Below are 19,879 nucleotides of genomic sequence, written 5' to 3'. Positions count from 1 at the left end.
CTTCCCAAAGACAATATTTTTTGAGTGCTGAAGAATGGTCTGTTAGTCAAGCGTAGGAGGGCCCCAAGAAGAGAGAGTGCTTTTGGTCTGATGGAAAGAGAGCACAATGCATGTGAATGGGGGGGTGGTGAAAGAGAATTTGGTGCTGCTGCAAAGCAGAGCAGGAAGGACAGAAGAGTGAAAGCAGAGGCAAGCAAGAACCTTTCTAACCACCTGCATTAACCAAAGGAATTCATTTAATGGTAGATGTAAGAACTAGTGACAGCCAATGAGCGACACCATTTGGGAGAAGTCAATCTTTTGGGGTTCCCCATTCCTAAATATGTGACTCCTTGATGTACTGACATAATGGGTGGCTCTACCATAGACTCTCTGAAGGATATTTAGTTATCATATGCATGCATCTCTTGGCCCTAATGTGAATGGGCCCCAACACACGCCATTCACATGTAGATAGCAAGAGTAGTCTTCCAGGATCATAGGTAACTTGCCTGAACAGGTGAAATCCTGATTCTTCTCCTCATCCTAGAGATATCCATATGATCTGTCCTTTCTACAACTCCTCCTCATAAGAAGGCTGCTGCAGTCACAGCATAGCTGGCTTCACTCCAGTGTTCCAAACAAAACTGCCTGCCACCATTCATAGCTGAATGGTTCAGAGCAGGGCAGCTGATAGAAGGAAAGCTACCCATAGGTTGACTTGTGGAGCGTGACTCAAAAAATGAGCTGGTATAATCAGATCTTTGTTTCCTGTAATCTGTACTGGGAAATAGAAGGGCTAAGCTAGTTACTAGTGAAATGAATGATGAAAATACGCTATATGGTTGACTCTGGCTTACTGTAAGACCAATTCACATACAGGTCAAAGCTCAGTGGCAGTTCTGGCAAGGATCAAATAAGTTAATGCATGTGCAATGCTTAGAACAGTGCCTGACACAAAGAATATGCTCAATAAGGATTAGCTATTACTAATTTTGTATCTTGATGCTGACAACATGGCCAGAAAAAGCTTTTTGGCAGAGAGGCATGTGGAGCAAGCAAATGCATAGAGAAAAACTGAAATGCCATGAGAGAGAGGCCAGGCCCAGACCTGATACCATTTTAGTTTCAATTTCAAATCACATGCATCCCTTATATAGATGCCCTGTCCCTTGAGGTAACTTGGGAGAGATTCTGTTTTTTACAGCTAAATAAACCCGACTAATTAACTTCGTAGTTCACAGAATGAATTAGACAAAATGAGTTGCTGTTTCTAAACTGAGTTGTAGCGTTTGGACACATGATATTATGGCAAAATAATGAACAGTTGTTTGGGTTTTTTTTTGGGGGGGGGTTAAAGATTTTATTTATTTATTTGAGAGAGAGAGAGAGAGAGAGAGAAAGAGAGAGCATGAGCAGGGGGAGGGGCAGAAGCAGACTCTCTGCTGAGCAGGGAGCCAGACACAGGGCTCCATCCCAGGACCCTGGGATCATGACCTGAGCTGAGGTCAGATGCTTAGCTGACTGAACCACTCAGGTGCCCCTGAACTATTGTTAAATCCTAAAACTCTAGAGCATTCTTTTCACCCAATTGTATGTTTATCAATGAATTTAACAACATTCCTCACTACACAGATGAGCTGATACTATTTGGCCCATGAGTTTTCACAGATTCTGCTTTGCAAAATCTTGGGATAATGAACTAACTGAAAAATTTCCCACACAGGCCAATTCTGATACAAGTCCCTTTGGCAGTCTAGTTCCAGGAGAGGCAAAAGAAATATCTTATGAAGTATGGGTCTAACCAAGACACTAACAAAAGTGTAAACCATTTGAAACTTCCAATTAAGGGGAATAAAGTAAACAGGCAGGAAAGTAATGGGGATCCTAATACTGTGAAATGTTTCATTTATGAATGGAAATAAAAATAATTTTTAAAAAACTGAAATAAGAATTATGTTCTCAGATGAGGTGGTAAAACAGGATAAGCAACTCACTTGGCATAGAAGAAATAAGGCAGCAGAGGAAGAGGGCCAGCTAAATACAGGACTAATTGAGACTTATGTCTCAGTCAATATCATCTGCCCCTGTCTCTAAATCAGGAATTATGCTTTTGAGCAATGCAATCAATCTTTTAGTATCTGAATTCTGTCTTCCTTCTCAGATTTATTTCACTCAAATAACCATGCTGTAGTTAAACTTTACATTATATTTTCATAAAGATGTTCCTGTTTTCCTGTGGCTGGTGGTTATCATTTTATTTTGTTTTGTTTCATTTTTTAAAGATTATTTATTTGAGAGAGAAAGAGAGAAAGAGGAAGGGAAAGGGGCAGAGGGAAAGGGAGAGCGAGAATCTTAAGCAGGCTCCACAATGTGGGGCTCGATCTCATGACCTTGAGATCATGACCTGAGTTGAAACCCAGAGTCCAACACTCAACTGACTGAGTCACCCAGGCACACCTGGTGGTTCTCATTTTAAAAAGGTTGAGCCATTAAAAGAGTTCAGGGTGGGTTTGTATCACAGATCTTTGAAGATGGAGTTCCTTGATTGTGCAAATGGTGCAACCATTATACTTTCATTATGAAGGTTTTCACGTGGAACTTTTCAAACATTCACTAGAGGAAGAGAGGCTAGAAAAATGATCTCCCAGTAATCCACTGCATAATTTCAACCATAATATTCAACCTTCAATATCATTTTGCCAACATTGTTGGATCTATCCCCCAGCTTATTGATTGATTTGTCTTTGCTTGAGTATTATAAGGAATTCCCAGAGATTCATCCCACTTATGGATACTTTGTTATGCATAAAAGACATCAAATATTACATTAGTTAAAAAAAAAAAAAAGGGAAACCTGAAAATATTGGCCTCCACCACTGCTTTCCAGGTATCCAAATTTTACCCACCCCCTCAGGGCCCAGTTCAAGCTTACTAGGCTGTCTCTCAAAAGAGAGGGCATAATTTGAACTACACTTTGGGAATTCATTTTCTGTTGTCTTACCTGTAGCATGTCCTTAATTTACTTGATGTAATATTAAATTTTCTATTTTTATTTAAATTCTCAAGAATTTATGTTGTATCCCAAATAAGAACAAGGAAACAATGAAGGATAAAGGAAAACACTCAAATTTAGACTCAAAGAAGTCATAGATTTCAATAGGGATTCTTTTATTTCTTAAGTTTTCAGAGTCACAGTTTCTACAGCTGTCAAATGAAGTAGAAATTGGCCCTATTATACTCACCACTGTACTCATTTTTACTCACCACTGTAATTGTACTTATTTTAATAATTTAATCTTTAAATATGAGATTCATAGGGCATGGCTATATTTAAGCAAGATCAGAGGCATTGCCTGTGATTTTTAATCCAATAAAATAGCGTAAATCACACACACACACACACACACACACACACACTCCTGGGAAGATTAAATGATTAAATGAGATAATGAATGTGAAATGTCTGGTCCACAGCAGATTACAATAAATAATACCTATTATTATTAACTTGTGACCATTTGCCTGGAAGAAGAGCCTCTGTCTTACAAAACTCGTTTCTTTCCTCACAGAGCTTGACCCTGTGATTCACACACAATTGGGATCAGCTCAATCAATATTTGGGTCATTGATTTGCTGATATATCAGGTAGGATAATGTTTACATACTAGAAAAAAATGGAACCTGCAATATAGGGAGTATTTTCCATGGTATCTGGAGAGAAGTTCTGATATGGAGTCACAGGTAAAAGGACCAGATAGAAAGTATCCTGAGATTCAGGTACGAATCCTGGTCTAGCCACACATAAACAGGATTTTGAAACTTGCCTTGGGCAATATATAAAACCTCAGAGCTGTAACTCTGCATACTGTTATTACATTTTGATTTATCTCTCTCTAATCTCTCTCAAAATATGAAAAAAAACCTACTAGGCAATTTAACAGGAAACATGGACAACCTCACCTAAGCCCTTATGATCTGTTTATCCTCCCTCAAACCAGCTAGTAATTTTCAAAGTCATGTTTCATTGGATTCTTCTAGTTCTGGCATAAACATCTTGGAAAGACCTGTGAAATAGACCAAACATTATACGATCCCCCAGGCCAATGTGTTGTGCATGCATTAGTGTGGTCTAAGGAATGTATGGCCAGAGTCTCAAAAAGCCATACAAGGCACCTGGAGGTTGCTATGTTTCTAACAGAAGCCTACAACGATGCAGTTTTAATTGTTAGGAAATCAGAAGTGCTCTCATCCTCCAAGCACTTTATCCTCTCTCAGAAACCTACAACTCAATGCTGTTTCTTCAAGGGCTGCTGGGAGGGGCCACTGAGATTCTCCTGGGGAACGGAAGGCCAGAGTTCCCAGGCTGGTGGCAAATTGCTGTGTGGTGTTATTAGCAGGTATTAGTTGAGGTTGGCAAAACCGCTCTCCCTTGCCTGTCAATATTTATTGATTCTCCGCAGTGTTCAGGGTTGTCTATAAGTCCTCATTTTTCCTTCTCCTCAGTCTCCTCCTGGTAACAGAGTCATTTTCAACTCTGGGTTGAAAAATGGAAAGACACAACCCTGCATCCCCTTCTCCTCCAAAGCAAGAAAATTTGACTACATGTGATAACATTTCTTTTTTTTTAAAAAATGTATTTATTTGAGAGAGAGTGTGTGGTGGGGGGCAGAAAGAGAGAGAGAATCTCCAGCAGACTCCTACTGAGTGTGAAGCCTGATGAAAGGCTCCATCCCAAGACCCTGAGATCATGACCTGAGCCTGGATCAAGAATCAGACACCTACCAAACTGACCTACCCAGATGCCCTTTGTGATCACATTTTGTAATGTGTTTCAAACACACTTGCTCACTGCAGACAAAATACTCAGAGAACAGAGATGTATGGGGGTCTGTCAGAAAATGGTCCTCAGCCTGCAGTCTGTCATGGCTATGGGAAGACAGGCAGATGAGAACTCCTTCTCAGAGCATTTCTTCAAAGAAGCGGGTTTTCTTGATCTGTTCAGTGTCTGGCATTATACTGGGGCTTCGGTGAACATCAGGGAAACAGGGTGAGCATGCAGTACGGAGGGGCATGTGAATTTTCTGTGCAGAAGAGGTGAGAGTAGGTGGAGATGAACCAAGGAGTGGGCCATTTCCTGACATGATTCACTGCCCAACTCTGGCCCCCTCCCCCCTTGACTTGCTGCAGCAATGGTGGTTTCTAAGACCACTGAGGGCTGGGCAGCAGCAAGCAGTGTAGACACTCGGTTCATGTGGTCATGGATCGGGTCATCCAGTGACCCCCACATCTGGACATGGTGGCAGCAGAGGGAGTAGTTTGCCCGTAAAAGCTTTCATTTCATTAAATTGCATTAGATCAAGAAATACATTTAGGATAAGAAATATTTCTTAAGGCTATTCATAGACACCTGCTAGCAATGAAGTCCTTTGTTCACAGTAAGCAACTGATTCTAATCACAGAACTGTGCTGAACGCAAGATACATTTAGACTGGGGTGGAGGGAGGTGGAGGTAGAATGCAGGAGTAGAAAATAGAAAAAAAGAAGGCTATTCCACAAGAAAATACGCATATTTAATTACATATCCATGGCTTACATGTTTAGTGCTTACTATGTGAGAGATGCTGAAAATAACAAGATCAATAAACTCAGCCCCTTCTTTTCCAGACAGAGTAGGTCTGGTGAAGGTGGAGGGGCAACCTTCAAAGAGAGCAGCTCTTCTGCTTCTCACAGCAACCCAGGATAGGAGGGAGGGCAGACAAGCCCCAAAGTGAGACGTGTTGTCACATATCACACTGATAGCACTTATGGGAGCGTTTCCACTCCACCACACCTGCTGAGAATCTAAATTAGCCACATAAAACAATATAAAGGTCCCCACCCAACTTTATTCATTAAGTTTAAAAATAATTAAAATATTGTTTGCCAGTGAAGAGAGGCTACCACAATACTTCACAAGTTTCTTCCTTTAATGAGTGAACTATTTTCCCTTCATATCTACTTGAACATATATATAACAGATTCAGAATACTTTATTATCATAGGGAATGGAAAGAAAACATCAACTTAGCCGTTGTCAGAATTATCATAAGTTCTGAACTAGTGGATTTTAAATTTTAATGAGCTTTATTAGATATTTTGTTCCCTTAATATTTTATGCCACTGACACTTTTCATCAAAAGGGCATGGAAACATTGTATATTTTTAAAAGGGTAAGAAAATTCTGAGGAACTAATTTTCCATTTAACCTTAAGTTCAATAGATTTGGGTCTTTGTAAAGGAAGCACATAATTCTACCATCACAATCAACTTTCATGGATTCAGAATTTTTAAGAAAGTCTAAAGTAACCTGATCACCTTAAAATAAATCTTTCTGAGAAAAAGTATTTCCCCCCCTGAGGCCACTTTTAAGATATGACTTGATATTACAGTTGTATGAATAAATATCTGAAAATACAAACTTCTTATGTTCATTCCTTTACATTTTCCTCAGAATATTGAGCAACTCTATTCTGTATGCACAAGATGTACAGGGTGCATAGGATGTTCTTACACCTTCTAGTAAGAAGTGCAGCAAAAATGGGTCTCTGAGTTAGACTGCTCTTTCTCTTCTTCCATTCTTCCCTTCCTTCCACTGCTTCTCTCATGAATAAGCATTTTTTGAGCCCCAGAGTTAACCACATATGTAGTCTTCTATATTTACTCCAGATTTCTTTGGAAGTTACCAATGAAGATGGTAACACAAGGTCCCACCAAAGAGTCAAGGCAGAGAGGATCCTCTATAAATGAAAGAGTGAAGGAAGAAAATAGTAGAGAGTAGGGAAGTAGAGAAAGATGTAGAAAGTAGAGAAAGTAGTAGAGAAAGATGTCATCAAGCATTTCATCTTTTTACAAGTGTCACCAAATTAGGAATTAAGGAATAAAACATTTACAAGACCCGAAAGGGATATATATTCTTGGGGATAGGGCAGAATGGGGAAGAAATAGGCAGATGAGACTCAGGTATACTTCTTCAACATACTTATGTTTTATTCATTTATTTATTTTTCATACTTATGTTTTAAAATTACATTTCAGCTAGCAATGTCTGGGGCTAGGTGTGGTTTTCCTGAGAAATAAAAAGGGGCCAGGGTGGACCAAGAGAAAGGAATAAAATTACTGGAGCTTCTCAGAGCTAGATCTAGGCTCTACAGGTCTGGGTAAAGAAGAAGAGAACATGCATGATGTTCCTTCTGGCATTCTCTTGCCTACTCCAGAGTAGGGAAAGATGAAGTGAGTATGAGCCAAAGACCAAATGGAAAACAAAGGACATTCACTTTATTTCTGTTAGAAACATAAGGACAGAGAATGGGTGACTTAAGGCAGTTCAAGTGAAGATCAGGAAGATGGAGTCTTGGGCAGCCCTGGTGGCTCAGCGGTTTAGCGCTGCCTTCAGCCCAAGGCCTGATCCTGAAGACCGGGGATCGAGTCCCATGTTGGGCTCCCTGCATGGAGCCTGCTTCTCCCTCTGCCTGTGTCTCTGCCTCTCTCTCTCTCTCTGTGTGTTTCTCATGAATAAATAAATAAAATCTTAAAAAAAAAAAAAAAAGGAAGATGGAGTCTTAATCCTCTTAAGCTCTTGTAACTGTACTGGACCCACATTCTCTCCCTCTGGGAAGCTCACGGTGTAATTGGCATAACAGACACATGAACAACAAAATAGCACAGAGAAAAGATATGTTCCCTTGGGGAAATTCGGAGATTTCATGAAAAACTGATAGATTTTGAAGTATGGTTTTGAACCACATTTTGTAGTATGGATAGTTTTACCACTGAAAGAAGAACATGAATGAAGAGTTACCAGGCACTTTGATAGAAGGTCAAAGTTGTAAAAACATAGAATTTCCAGGAAACAGTGATTAGGTGGAATTAAAAACAGGTTGTGGTGGAAGGTTACAACAAGTTGGAGAGAGAAGAATGGTGGCGAGACTGTGAAAGGTCTTGAAGGAAACTGGTAATGGGCAAACTGGTAATGGGCAATAGCTACTGATTTTTGGGGGGGTGGGTAGGGAGGAGTGGAATGAGGTGAGGATAAGCTTGCAGGATCCACTAACAAATCTCTGTTGTAGATAACCTTTTACAGGATTGTGGAAGATGATGCATGAGAGAACTCCTGTTTTTGAATTCTAGCTTCCTATTGGAGGTTAGTTGCTAGAGGTTTGCAAGCAAGAAATTTATTACCCTCAGGATCCACACCTTTGGGAAAGTGAGATTAGGCAGAGGGAGGAGTTGCCATTATAACGAAAGTCTCAGATTATTCCAAAAGGAGCCCCAGAGCTGGGAAGCCTGTCAAGAATTATATCAAATTGGGCTAATGGGGTCAGGGCTTATCTGCATGTCAGTTAGTCAATGATAACAAAGTGGGTGTGGTCTTGGTTGGAGAAGGTCAATCATCAACAGGGAGAACCAGGTTGCAAGCTATCAGTTGTCCACACTCTCAGCAGTTGGTGGAATGAACGTTTTAGTTCAACCCCTGTCCCCAGTCTTCCCAATTTCCAGAAAATGGCACCACCACTTACTCTACTAATCATGTCAAAGCCTAGGTACTTCCTTGGCTTCCCTCTTTCCTTTATACCTCTCATGTACTCCATCAGTAAATCCTATTAGCTTTTCCTTTAAGGTGTTCATCTGTTTATAGTCAGTGTGCATTAATCTTGGCTCATGCTCCCTCATCTACCACTGGAATTGTTATAATAGACTCCTGTGTGGTCTCCCTGTTTCCACTCTTGCTTGCTTACCATCTCCTCTCTCTACAGCATTGCATCAATGCCTGGAAATAAATGAATGTTCAATATTTATTAAATGAATTAATGAATGATCTCAGAAGATAGTGATCTCTTTAGCTACAGAGGGACTATTATGGTGAAATGGAGAATTTGTTGGTCCCCGGATAACCTAAGGATAAAAGGAAAAGAAGAAATAAATGTTGGACCCTAAGGAATATCTTTAAAATCCTATAAATGTCAACATTTCTCATGTCAATCTCATGTCAAAAATTTTAATTTATTAATTAATGAGAAACCTAGTGAGAAGTTACAACCAATTCAAAGGTCAATTCGGAGTAACATGTCTATACTAGCAATAAGTAATGCTGAAATGAATTTATGAACAGTTGTAAAATTGACTTATAGAAGGAGGGGGGAAGAAATCAATTTTATTTCTACCTTTTAATTTGTATCGCAATGGACAAGAATAATTTTCATTGCTATCAGTTACATACAACCCACAGAGATATACAATAGTTTCAAGACTGGAAGTTGTGGGGACCCCCTAAAGTTAGCTGGTCTGTACATAGACACCTAGTTTTTCATCAAAGCATCATGCTGGGAAACAGGCAGCTTAATCACACTTGTAGAGTTTTTAAGAAAGCTCACAAAATAGAAAGTACTTTCTCTAAGTCTTAGAGGATTTGCTCATTCTTTTTTTCTTTTTCAAACTAGGAAGTCACATTGTGAACCATAAACAGAACTCATTCCCAAGGGATTAAGGCTAAACTTAGAACCAACTATTTATGAACTGTCTACAAATGGAACCATATTTGAATCCATTCTAAACAATAGTATGAGCAAATGCAAACATAGCTAGTAAAAAGTTTGCCAATTGCAGACTCTAATCAGTCTTTTTTATCCTGAGAAGCAAATGAGGACTCTGTAAAAGGTATCAGCTCATCATTTGGAAATACTTTTTGAAATATAAGTCAGAGTGGAAGTCCCAATGTGGAAGTGGACTTGAGTGTTGGCATCAAGTGTCAGAATATTGTGGCTGAGCCTCGGATTTGTATGTGGTGAGAATCCCCCTTAGAAATGTTTTTGAATCGTTGACATTTACAAAACAAGTCCTTTTCCACAGAGGGCAGTTGCCTAAAGTAAGTTCTTGAATAACCAAAGGAAAATAACCAAGGCAGCACCAATTCAGGCATAGCAGACTCCCCTTCTCAAACAGGAAGATTCATGCCACAAGCATTTTGCAAAAGACTTCTCTGAATAGTAATAATTATGACTAACATTTGCCTTGCCCTTTATGACTTGCAAAGTGCTTTCAAACCAAGATGTCATTTCGGAAGCTCTCAGAGTGGATCTTAACAATATCACTTTGGGGGAGTGGAAAGATGGCTCAGCAGCAAGTGTCAGAAGACAGCCATTTCCAGCTACCAAATTCCTCACCCTTGTCATTGTGAGTCCCAAGGGATAAGATTCTCCTGGAAAGGCTTATAAACTGTGGTGGTTATAATACTTCAGAGTGTATCCCTTGCATGTCTGTTTTACATAAATACTCCTTGAGCTATGTATTATCTTAAGACCTGTTTCAAAAAGTGAGTGCTAATTAAACATGAGAATATTTTTTAAAATCACAAAATAGCCAGGAATCTACCTTTCATTTTGGTTTCACTTTCTGATCAATGCTAGATTGGTCAGACTTTCAAGCAAATCAGACTTATGTGTGTCTTCTGTATCTCTATATTCTGAAAATGGGGTTAATTCATTTATATATTCAGTGAATATTTTAGTAACTATTTTTTGTCAATACCTCCCACTTTTATTTTTATTTTTCAAAAGATTTTATTCATTTATTCATGAGAGACACACAGAGAGAAGCAGAGACATAGGCAGAGGGAGAAGCAGGTTCCATAAGGGAGCCTGAAGTGGGACTTGACCCCCGGACTGTGGGATCACACCCTGAGCCAAGGGCAGATGCTGAACCACTGAGCCACCCAGGCATCCCAATACCTCCCACCCTTAGAGCATACAAAGATGAGTAAAGACTCTGTCCTCTGTAAGCATACAATCTATTAGTGAGTATAAGATATGTACACAACCCATACTGTGAAATGTCAAAAGCTTACAAAGATGAAGAGCTAGAATCTATTCCTGAAAGAGGATAATTAGAGCAAACCTCACAAAGTAGAGCTGAACTGGGCCTTGATGAATGGATAGGGTTTCCAAGGATGAATGAGAGAAGATATTCCAATGGGATGCAACACATGCAAGATGGGAAAATAGGAGTGTGTTTGGGACATGTTGAGTTATCCATATGGTGGGAGTGTGAATGATAACAAAAAACTCCATATATGGACAGCATTCTTATGTGGTTCTGACAAATTTTTGTCTGCATACGGCCTAAGAAAAATAGCGACCTCAGATTAAAATTTAAATGTATACCACAAATTAACATGAAATCATAGTCACCTATACATATAAGTATTTAGCTCTAACCAGCTATAATTAGATATGTTCACAACTGACTCATGCACCTATTTTTGTAGTTATTATTTTTCTCTTGTTTTGTAAAGAAACAGAAAGGCAATTCTTATTATAAAAATCATGCATTTTCTTATATAATTAAGCAAAAAAGAATAAAACAAGCAACCAAAACCCACTACCCCCAAAAAATCACTATTAGCATTTTATGTATATTCTTATCAGTTATTGTATATGTACATATATTTTTAGTATATTGGAAACAATTTTCCTGTCCTTAAACTTTCTCTATACGTATTTCTCTTACTATATGCTTTCCATTTTGTAGAAGTGCTGTGATTTATGCAACCAATTTCTTATTGCTAGACATCTGGGCAGTCTGTGGTTTTTCTCTTAAAAAATACAAAGTACTGCAATGAACAGCTTTATAATTAAATCTTTGCAACACACATGAGAATTTCCTTAACATAAATACTTCCAAGTGGAACCCCTATTTCATGGAGTGTGTGTGTGTGTACGTGTGTGTGTGGTCAAATTCTATTCTAGAAAAGATGTACCTTTCTTGACTCTCACCTGCAGTAAAGCAATCTTAGTTCTCAAAGAAAATGATGCAATCTCTGAGGAGGCTGGGATAGTCAGAAACACAGTCTGATGTTGACATTTAGGCAGAGACATTAAATCACTAAGACCTGTGTGTAGGAAGTCCTCCAGCTAATATATTTCTCACCCAGAGACTCCTCCTGCATCCATGAGTAAGCATCAATTGCTATTCTATGCATCGTGGATTCCTCTTCATTACCCCCTCAGCCTTGAAAACACTTCTATCTACTCCTGATATAAGCCATCTGAAAAGCTAAGGTTTGTTGCTATTTTTCATTATGCTGAGACTGATCACAGAGGCATACCATGGCAATCATGAGTACCAACCAGGCCGTAAGTAAGGGCAATTTCATTACAAGTGCACACTTGCATTTCATGCCCTTTAATCTCTGTTACTGCTCCCCCAAGCAGCACAGGCTCCCAGCTTGGATTTTGACAATACTTCCTTTGTCAGAACAATGCTGCAATGAGATTCAGAGAAGCTGCTATTGCCAGGAACCTGTTCCCTGGCACTTGAGGCAGAGGCAGTTTAAAAAGCCTCTGTGTGCATTTACACTTAAGCCATTGGCATACATGGGCTGCCTCCAAAGGGCCATGTTGATGCCGGTATGGTCCCATCTGGCTCAGTGGTTTTATGTCTTCATAGCCTCCAGATGTTTAATGAGGTTCCTCTTCACCCACCTCTTCTGATAGTATTAAGGCTGAGGGTACTGTGGAAAATGCCCTGAGACCTGAAAAGCAGCTCTGTCTGACACTTCTGAAAGGCCCACTTGCTATACTGTGGTTCTTTTCAAAGCATCATTAGCCTGGAGTCATGATTATTGAGCAAGGATCATAAATTAAATTAAATGACATTAGGAAATGTCTGACCTGTCAGAAATATAACCAAATAGAAATTCCTGAGCCAGAGTGATAAGAAAATCAATTCCAGGGATCCCTGGGTGGCACAGTGGTTTGGCGCCTGCCTTTGGCCCAGGGCGCGATCCTGGTAGACCTGGGATCAAATCCCACATCGGGCTCCCGGTGCATGGAGCCTGCTTCTCCCTCTGCCTATGTCTCTGCCTCTCTCTCTCTGTGACTATCATAAATAAATTAAAAAAAAACTTAAAAAAAGAAAAAGAAAATCAATTCCATGGCTGGTGGTTGATTAAACCCAACTTTCCAGGTATTTCCCTGATATCCCACAGCCAGAAAATCCCTATACAAGGGTGACTCTAAATGGGCAATGTGCCAAGTATTGTGAACATTCTCTGAAACCGGATTAGCTTATTAATTCTTTGAGTGGGATACTTCTTTGTGGCAGGTGTTGGCTGATGGAGAAAGATAGAGCCATTAGTTGTAAGGGGCTCCCTACACTGGATAATATTAATAAAACGATATTTGTACCCCACTTATGGGCTGGAGTGCTTTGCAAAATATTTTACAACTAAAATAGCAAAGGCACCAACCAATCAAAAGAGACAGTGGTCCAGTCAGAATGGACACCAATTGTAAAGACTTGAACTTGTGCTGAATGCACTGCTGGGATAGCAGCCCTGCTTGTAGGTAAGTGTGCACATAGCAAGAACAGCACTGTAAATGAGTACCTACCATGTGCTGGGCACTGGGGATGCAAGACATGCAAAGAGGGTTGTGAGAGTGGTGAGGAAGGGTAGTGGCAGTGGTGGTGGCCGTCGTAGCAGTGGTTAGGAACAATAGCTATCATTAACTGAGGTCTTACTAGGCACTGCATACTACTCTTAATGATTTATTCTTTCCAACAACTCTGTAAAGGAGACATTATCATCCAGATTACACGGATGAGGTAACTGAAACCCTGAGCTATGAAATAACTTTTCCAAATCCACTCAGACGGCAAGTAGAAGGGTTGGGATCCAAAGGACTATCTCTTCAGGAGCCCATACTCCTTCCACTCTACATTTCTTTGAAAAATTGTAGTGGCCTCAGTTCCAACATCAGCAGTCTCTTCTGACTTAGTCTCTTCAGTTTCAATATCCTTAGTCATAAAATCAGGATAATAATATCTTCCTTAACTACTGCACAAATTTTTGTGAAAGAGGAAATGAGATACAGTAAATGAAAGCACTAGACAGGGAGGTCCTCCAGGTCAGGACCCATGTCATCATGTCCTCTGGTTGAATATATGCCTTGCACATATTACATTGTTCAATATTAAATGCATGCCTAAGGTTCTAAGCACATGTAACTTATTGTTAAAACATAGTCTCTTCCCTTGAGGTATTTGTAACTCAGTTGGGGAGATTGGATTTATATATTAATATCAGAATAACATTCCAAGATAACATATGCTAAATTCCAAACAATTTGGTATGGTTGTCAAGTAGGAGTAAAGTTCCTTGGAGTAGATGATGTGAAAATAGAAGAAAGATTTCAGGTGGACCTTTCCTTGAGTCTTGAGGGGCAAGCAGAGCAAAGTTGTGGATATGTGGAAAAGAAGGGAAGGGCATTTCAGAAAAGAGGAAAGGCATGACCAAAGACATAGAAGTACGAGTGTTAAATGCATTTGGAAAATAATAAATAAATATTTTTACTATATTCGAGTAGTTATTTTCAATAGCACATAATGCCAGGGGGCACAAAACACCTGAGTCAGGGAGACAGCATCACTCAAAACAAATATACCCATATTACCCAAGTGTGTGCTTCCACAGACATCCAAAAAAAGGTATTATATAATGCCACTTATCCTCTTCTTGAAACAATATGTGAATATACCTAACAATTCTGAACTGAACTGCATTTTTAAACTGGTTAGGATTATTGAATCAATAATGTGTTGTACACCCAAAATTAATAACATATTGTCTATTGATGTACTTTAATAAAAAAAACTGCCAAAAAAGGGTTAATATGGTAAAAACAAAACAAGAAAGCAATGCTCTTTAGGGAACTGTCCAGTCTGGATTAAGTCTCTATAAAATGACCTCAGTTACAACACTTATCATCCTCTGTTTTAATCGGTTGTTTTCTTTCCTATCTCTTGCATTGGCCTGTAATTTCTTTCTTACTTGTCCTTACATCTCCCGGATTTAGTGCCTGACACATTGCACACACTCAATACATTTTGAGTGAATTAAGGACTCCAAGTAAGCAAAGACTCGACATAAATTGCATTTAGCTCAAAACATTAAAACCTTCCTTAACACGATTGAGAATCAAGCTCAAGGGTTAGTCAGCATTAATGAATGCATAGAAGCCACATGTGTTGGGAATGAAATGGTTAAACAGCAAAGCCCAAGCCCACTGAAGCCACTGAAACTTTTTGATCATATATCATTGAAAGTACAGTAGCAATCGATAACTTCTGTGCAAATAAGAAGATTTTTTTTTTCAAGTGAATTCAATTTGAAAATTGTTCTCTTCTAGGCAAAAAGCCAGGAAGACCTACATAATTTTCACCATTGCTCCAACTGAAAGACTTCCCCAGGTAAAAGGCAACTGGCACATTGAATGTTTTGACATTAAATTAATCCATTCAATAGCCAATTAGAAACAAGAAGTACAAGCTTAGAAATGTAGAAATAAACTTGATGAATACATTGTTTTCACAGTAGTGAGATTGAGAATCCCCTACATTACTTGGAAGGAAGAGAATATTTCAAAGCAGATCAGAATATGTCACCACAGGTGAAAACAAGAGACTCAGAACCTCCGAGAGAACCCAAAATGATTGAAATTGCCATCAGCCATGATTGGCCAGGTTTTTCACCAGTTTCTTAGGGGGATAGGATTGGGGTTAAATTAGAATCGTACATAAGAATATGCATAAATACCCACAAACATTTGCTTCCATTAGTGTAGTAAAATCTGTATAGTTAATTCACAGCCTACGTTCAGCAAATACTCACCTAATTCTTCTGTGATCTATATTATAGCCTGAGCTAAGAAAATGCATGTGAGGATTATTATATTGGATTATTATATTGGTTTTAGTGGTTGCATGTGACTCTCTGCACCTTTTTCTCAGTCCTATCCTTAACTTTGCCTTGAAATGTCCTAGAAAGCACAGAGAAAGCTCCAAAGTTACACAACGTTCATCACTATGCAAACCGATCAATGATCTGAAAATACTATGGAGATATTATTCTGAGGGAAAGTGTACCTGGGCTGCACTGAGAATGATCTTGGAGTGGTTCATCCCGAAGCCTGCAGTATTTCCCGAGTTACTTTCCTGCAACAGGAAATACTTGCAGCTGCTTTTGTTGCCTTCTACTACATATCTTATAACAGGGATGTTCCTATTTCTACAACCCAAAAGAGGCTGCAGTGGTCAATAACACAGCAAGACTTACCATGCAAGGACACTGGGAGGTTGTGCATTGCATGATCTTCCTAGAGGTGGAAACCAATTGGTCATTCATTCATTCATTCATTCAGTTTTTAATCCATCTGAAAAAGATGACTGGAGTTTCATCATGTCTGTTGCTAAAGACATACTGATGAACAGGAACAATCTGGTTTCTGCCTTTATCGTACTGATGGCCCAGCCATGAGAAAGAATCAGTTAAACATGAATAAAAATAAGTACAGGAAGTGCTTTGGTAGGGGGAAAATGAAGGACTATGGGACACACAGCAGAAAATACATTTTGGGGGGGATCTAGGAGTGGGAGGTCAGGATCAGGGAAACTTTATAGGAAATGACTTTCATACTGATACTGAAGGCAATAACAAAATGTATTGGGGGTTTTGCATGAAAAAGAAATCTAAAAGCTGCAGAGTGTGATTTTTATGAATTTCTGGGATCAATTTCAACTCCTATTCTTAGAAAACCACAAAGCCTTACCCTTATAATTACTGTTAGACAAAAACTTGGCCAAGAGCTCTGGACTTTGACATGCCCTCAATTTAGAATCTGATAGGTAGATTGTAGAAGCACACCAAATGAAGTGATGGGAATCAAAAGAAATTCCACAAACCCAACTCACTGATTCATCAACTATTTAGTGAAGTCCTACTATGTGCCCGGCACTCTACTAGTCCTGAACATGTAGCAGAAAACAAACTGAAGTTCCTGCTGTGTGTGCTTATATTCTAGTGGGGAGAGATAGAAAATAAGCAACTATAGATGTCAGGTGGTGGTAATGGCTACGGATAAAAGCAAAACAGTAGAGAAAGTGAAAGGGAAGAGAGTGATAGAGGCTGCGGTGATCATAAAAGGCTTTGCTGGTAAGTTGACATTTGATAAGTTTGAAGGTGATTTTGAATTAAGCGATGTTAGTCTTGTGGATGTCTGAAGAAGAGCATTCCAACCTGAGGGGATGATATGTGCAAAGGCTCTGAGGCAAGGAGGATAGTATGAATGTGGCAGAGAGGATGAGACAGAGAATTGTGGGATGGAGGTTCAGAGCATCCAGAGAGGAAGCCAAGGACAAGATCACACAGGTTAAGTACGCCAGAAATGGGATGATATTAAGGGAATAACCAGATCTCAGTTTTATATAAAAAAAGCACATGACTGCTGCATGAGATGGAGAGCAGAGGTAGAAGCAGAAAGAACCTCTAGGAGACTGTTGCAATCATCCATAGACATATTATAATGACCTGTGGGAAGGGGAGGTGAGGAAAGATGGTTGGATTCTTGTAAACGAAGAGCCTAAGGATTTACAGATAGATAAGAAATGAGTTGAAGGAAAGAGAAGAATTAAGGATGACACCAAAGTTCTGGGGGCAACCATTTACAAGATGGGGAACGACAGTGTTGTCACAAAATGTGAACATTTTAAAGGCTTTCAGTATATATTGCCAAGCACTCTCAAGACAAGTTATGTCTTGGGGATCCCTGGGTGGCGCAGCGGTTTGGTGCCTGCCTTTGGCCCAGGGCGCGATCCTGTAGACCCGGGATCGAATCCTACGTCAGGCTTCCGGTGCATGGAGCCTGCTTCTCCCTCTGTCTGTGTCTCTGCTTCTCTCTCTCTCTGTGTGACTATCATAGATAGATTAAAAAAAAAAAAAAGACAAGTTATGTCTTGGTTCTAAGACCATCCTATTGGGGTGTCTGAGTGGCTCAGTCAGTTGAGCATCTGCCTTCAGCTCAGGTCGTGATCCCAGAGTCCTGGGATAGAGCCCTGCATCAGGGGGAGCAGGGAACCTGCCTCTTCCTCTGCCTCCCCCTCTCTCTGTCTCTCATGAATAAATAAAATCTAAAAAAAAAAAGAGACCATCCTATTTAGAAACATCTTCTGTGCTAGTACAAGTGTGGGCCAGTAAGGAGTGGCAGTGATGTTTGAACTTTTTATTTGATCCTATTTATTTCTCCTGTGTAAGGAGGTGGTGAGACACATTTCAGAATTATCTAGCATAAATAGTTGATATTCTGCTTACATCAACTGAAATATTGAGAAATGAAGGATGGAACAGATGAATATACATGATCTTCTTATTGAGCTTTCACACTCTTTCCCAAGGTGACTCTAATCAACCTCTGCATTCCACTCCTTGTTTTATCACTCTCCCCACTCTTTAGAGCCACTTGTCCTAGTGTGCTGGGTGGATGGGGGTGTGTGTGGAGAGAACCCTGGCGCCCTGAGGCCTTTACCTGGCCCAGGATGTCACCAGAGGCTCTTGGTCTCCTCACAAAAAAGAATTCAAGGACAGACCAGACACAGCCATTTGAGTGGTGCAGGAAGGAAAGTTTATTAAAGTGAGAGTACAATTTCTAGATGTGAGAGCTGATGAGCTCATGGGAGGGCTGTGCCTGGGGCTGAGGTCTCTACCTTTTACTGATCAGGTTGTTAACAAGGGGGTGGAGTATTTATCACTTGGGGTGGGGATTTCTTGGGAGCAGGGTTTCACGCATTTTCTTCCTTATTTTGTAAATATTTCCAGCTTTTTTTGTCTTAGACCTGTCTGGTTTCATCTGGCTTCTTGTGGTTTTGTTTTCAGAGTGCTGCCAGGACAGATCTGGGACTTTCCTGATAGCTGATCGTGACTCCCCCTTTGCTGGCCTCCGGGCATCCTGTTAAAACCTAAGTAACTACCTACTGTTAACACTAGGATTTCAGATCGAGAATCCCTCTTTCAAAAAGACTATGTCTGGGGCCCCGTGGGTGGCTCAGTCATTAAGTGTCCTACTCTTGGTTTCCACTCAGGTTGTGATCTCTGGGTCGTAATATCTGGCTCTGTGCTGAGCAAAGAGTTGAGCTTGAGATTCTCTCTCTCCCTGTCCCCCTATCCCCTATCCCTCCTCCCACTTGTGCTCCTCTCTTTTTTCTCTTTCATAATAATAATAATAATAATAATAATAATAATAATAATAATAAATCTTTTTTTAAAAAAGAGACTATGTCAGATGGCCAACTTCTGTTTCTTGAAAAGGTGGTTTGTAGAAGGGAGAGAAAGGGCATCAAGGACATGAATAACATGCAAAAGAGTTGGCATATTTCTGAACTCAGCTAGGGATGGCCTCATCTAAGAGGATAGAGGACAGAACCCTCAGAACTAACCTAGACCCCTCTGACATTATGCAGCACAAATAGAATAGTAAGACTCAACAATAAGCATTAAAAGAGGAATCCAGTCTGCTCCCCAAGATTGTGATCCAGTCCTCATTGTGGTTCTAACTTCTGTTAGACCTGACAGAGTCACATAGGGTATCACAAACATCTATGTCATTTTCAATACACCACAACCTGTTCTGCAGGTCAGCATATATCTTCCAGATGTCCCTTTGTCTCAGACTAGACCACTCAACTATTGAATGAATCTAATCGTTGTGTGAAAACTTCAGCCACATATGGGACTAAAGCCTCTAGGATCAGAGCCTTCCATACTCACAGTGAAACTTGGCAAAGAAGAAAATACTTCTAGAATCCTAGTTGAGTACTTAATACCTTACTTAATACCAGACCTAAACTCATCATTTCATCATCATTCTCATACGACCTTTCGTAATTGTTTTATTTATTCATTTATTTGTGTTTGTCTGTTATCTCCATGAGAAAGTAATCTAGAGGAAGCTGGGGACTATGTGGATCCTATTCACCATCAACTCCTCAGTGCCTGGTACATAACAGGCCCTCAATAAATTGCTGTTGACTACCG

The 19,879-nt window shown here is 39.8% G+C and overlaps 1 long non-coding RNA gene across 4 annotated transcripts in view; it reads left to right on the top strand.

The window, feature by feature from the left end:
- Positions 1 to 19,879, top strand: part of LOC144295700 (uncharacterized) — a 153,347-nt gene that overhangs the window by 62,048 nt on the left and 71,420 nt on the right. For all 4 annotated transcript variants that reach the window (XR_013362785.1, XR_013362783.1, XR_013362784.1 and 1 more), the window contains exons 3-4: positions 15,204 to 15,264; positions 18,722 to 18,808. This is a non-coding gene — a long non-coding RNA (uncharacterized LOC144295700). The remainder of the gene's footprint in view (positions 1 to 15,203; positions 15,265 to 18,721; positions 18,809 to 19,879) is intronic.

The sequence above is a fragment of the Canis aureus genome, chromosome 24 (assembly GCF_053574225.1).
Source record: "Canis aureus isolate CA01 chromosome 24, VMU_Caureus_v.1.0, whole genome shotgun sequence".
Lineage (NCBI taxonomy): Eukaryota > Metazoa > Chordata > Mammalia > Carnivora > Canidae > Canis > Canis aureus.
The sequence above is the reverse complement of the archived record's forward strand: the minus strand, read 5'-3'. Positions and strand labels throughout refer to the sequence as shown.